The sequence below is a fragment of the Bidens hawaiensis genome, unplaced genomic scaffold (assembly GCF_021521415.1).
Source record: "Bidens hawaiensis isolate Kalapana, Puna unplaced genomic scaffold, B.hawaiensis_p1.1 tig00022926_1, whole genome shotgun sequence".
Lineage (NCBI taxonomy): Eukaryota > Viridiplantae > Streptophyta > Magnoliopsida > Asterales > Asteraceae > Bidens > Bidens hawaiensis.
In genome coordinates, this window is record NW_027493590.1 from 174,073 (window position 1) to 177,396 (window position 3,324).

Consider the following 3,324-nt stretch of genomic DNA (forward strand, 5'->3'; position numbering starts at 1 on the left):
TTTCAAACATAAGAGTCAATAGCACTAGTTGGCCATACATCATTAATAGTTTAACCTTTACTATAATTAAATAAACCCTAATACAATACTCACAATTACTATATAAAACACTCCCTACACACTCAAAATATCACACCCTAGATCTAAACTAATAATTATTATTACTAAGGTATTACCTTCAAACATAATTCAAATTTATACACAATGCCTGAGATTCAAGGATCTCCGGGGAGTTCAATGCACGGGAGTCACGGGACGCGAGCCAGTGCCTCGCGTTCTCCGTTGCATCTCCAATGGTGCCAACCGACACCCACCGCGAAGTTCAAACTACCCGTAGACTCGGAACACAAGGCTAAAGTGGTTCAAACTCTTCTCATTAGCAAACCCTCACATGTTAACCTTCCATCTCTCATGGCTCTCATTTTTCACAACCTTTGTGTCCACTTTCGCAGCCGCGCCCCTTGTCCCCATTATTCGGGACAACCTTAATCTAACCAAATCCGATATTGGCAACGCGGGTGTCGCATCCGTGTCAGGGAGTATATTCTCTAGACTTGTGATGGGTGCGGTTTGCGACATGTTGGGGCCACGCTACGGGTGCGCATTTCTCATAATGTTATCCGCCCCAACCGTGTTTTGCATGTCGTTCGTTGAGAACGCTAGTGGGTACATCGCGGTGAGGTTCATGATCGGGTTCTCGTTAGCGACATTCGTGTCGTGTCAGTATTGGATGAGTACTATGTTTAATGGGAAGATCATAGGGCTTGTGAATGGGACGGCGGCCGGTTGGGGAAACATGGGCGGTGGTGCGACTCAATTGTTGATGCCGGTGTTGTTCGAGATTATTAAGAAGGAGGGTGCGACGCCATTCACCGCGTGGCGGATTGCGTTCTTTGTTCCCGGGTGGCTTAATGTTATTATGGGGATATTGGTGTTAACTCTAGGCCAAGATTTGCCTGATGGTAACCTTGGTGCCCTTCAGAAAAAAGGTGATGTTGCAAAAGATAAATTTGGAAAGGTATGTTGATTATTACTTATTAATTAGTCACACTTGTTTGTTTATAATTCAAATATTGATTTAGTCTTTATTGTTATTTGATTGTGATGTTTTAATTTGTAGGTGTTATGGTATGCTGTGACAAACTATAGAACTTGGATCTTTGTACTTCTCTATGGTTACTCCATGGGTGTTGAACTAACCATTGATAATGTTATTGCTGAGTACTTCTATGACAGGTTTGTTTTGATCTTATATTTGAAAATCTTGGACTAAAGTACGGGTGCAAACAAATAGAGCGGAATCGCTCAAGAGCTACTTGAGCTTGGATTGATAAAAGCTCAGAACATGCCGGCTTATTCGAGTTCAAGACGAGTATTAGCCTTAAACAATGCTCATTTAGTTATCGAACCCGAGCTCGAGCCTTGTTTAGCAAGCTCGTCAAGCCTTAACGACCTTGTGTATTTTTAATTTGGACATCTATAGATTAATTTTACGATGCACTGTCGAGCTTAGGTTCATTTAAGATTTTTTCAAAATATATAAAAACATTTAAGAACTTATATACATTAATTAATAAATAATAAACTAACCGAGTCCGAGTTTGAAAAAACTACTCACAAGTCAAGCTCGAGTTTTACAAAAAGAGCTTGAAACGAGTCGCGCTGGAGTTTAAGCTCTTGTAATTAAGTAAAAAATGAGCCGAACTCGAATGTAGTCAAGCTCGGGCTCGACTCTACTCGACTCAGCTCATTTACACCCTTAGACTAGAGTTTTTTTTCCTAGAACACCAATGAATCATAAAAATTCTCATGGACTATGTTAATAACATATTTTGGTTAATTTTGTTTTATGATTCTAGATTTGATCTAAAGCTTCACCTGGCTGGAATTATCGCGGCTACATTCGGGATGGCAAACATCGTGGCACGACCATTTGGCGGATTCACATCCGACTTCATGGCCAAAAGGTTTGGAATGCGTGGACGTCTTTGGAACCTATGGCTCCTCCAGACCGCGGGAGGGATATTCTGCCTATGCCTCGGTCTAGTTAACTCGTTACCATTAGCCATAACCTTTATGATCCTTTTCTCAATTGGTGCACAAGCAGCATGTGGTGCAACATTCGGAATCATCCCATTTATTTCTCGACGATCGCTTGGTATCATATCAGGAATGACTGGAGCTGGTGGAAACTTTGGGTCCGGGTTAACACAATTAATTTTCTTTGCGAACGCCTCATTCTCGACTGCTAATGGGTTGTCTTACATGGGTATTATGATCATATGTTGTACACTACCAGTTACTTTGGTTCATTTCCCACAATGGGGAAGTATGTTTTTGCCACCTAGTAAAGACAATGTAAAAGGTAGTGAAGAACATTACTATGTTTCGGAGTGGACCGAGGAGGAGAAGCTAAAAGGGACGCATCAAGGAAGTCTCAAGTTTGCTGAGAATAGCCGGTCAGAGCGCGGTGGGAAGGTGGCGTCGGTTTCGACACCAAATGGGACTCCTAGCCATGTTTAGTTGATTAAACATCTAAGTGAGACAGTGGGACACAATATATGATGTGTTTCTTTTCTAGTTTGTAATATGTATATCAACATATGTGTATAACCATGTTAAATATACTCCAGCATTGTTCCAGTCTTTCATATTTCTTATATTGTTGCTAGGGAATTAAATGATGCTAGTGAGTTATAATGTTTTTTAAACTATCAAACATTATGATTCTAAGTTAACAATCATCATTGTATGTAGAAATTTCTAAAATTTAATCCAAACCTTAGAGGTGACTATTTTACACCACAATTGTAATGCTTACCAAAATGAAATTTATGACTATAATCAAATTGTCATAATAGAAAAATAAATGATTTTGAGTCTTCATTTGGTATTTTCTTAACCAGTGTTTCCTTGTTTCTTCCTTGGCCTTCGATCCACACAAGATCACACACACACGTACACTACTATTTTCTGTCTTTAGACGATGAGGAAACATGGTAATCAAAGGGTATAACAAGATTAAACTTTCTTTAAAATTGCACATTTAAGTCTTTCAAGTTAGCTATGGGTGGTTTCAAGATAGAAGAAAAATGTAATTGATATAAACATACAAATTAAGTTACCTATGGGTGTTTTTGAAGAAAAGTGCAATCGATTGGAATATTTGGTGTAAATTTGATATGCTAAATATGTAAGCGTCAATTTTTTTTTGTTGTTGGGACTAGTAGTTGCTAGTTCGTCTTTATTAATATAATGACGTCACTCGAAAAACAAATGTCTTTCAAGTTAACTGAATATTAATTTAATCCTTCAAGGTTTCCA

General features: G+C 38.8%; 1 pseudogene across 1 annotated transcript; it reads left to right on the forward strand.

Moving 5' to 3' along the window:
- Positions 1-204: 204 nt before the first annotated feature.
- Positions 205-2,577, forward strand: LOC143566617 (high affinity nitrate transporter 2.4-like; annotated as a pseudogene). Its single transcript, XR_013141263.1, has 3 exons — positions 205-1,018; positions 1,121-1,236; positions 1,860-2,577. The product of XR_013141263.1 is annotated as a high affinity nitrate transporter 2.4-like (transcript).
- The last annotated feature ends 747 nt before the right edge of the window (positions 2,578-3,324 follow it).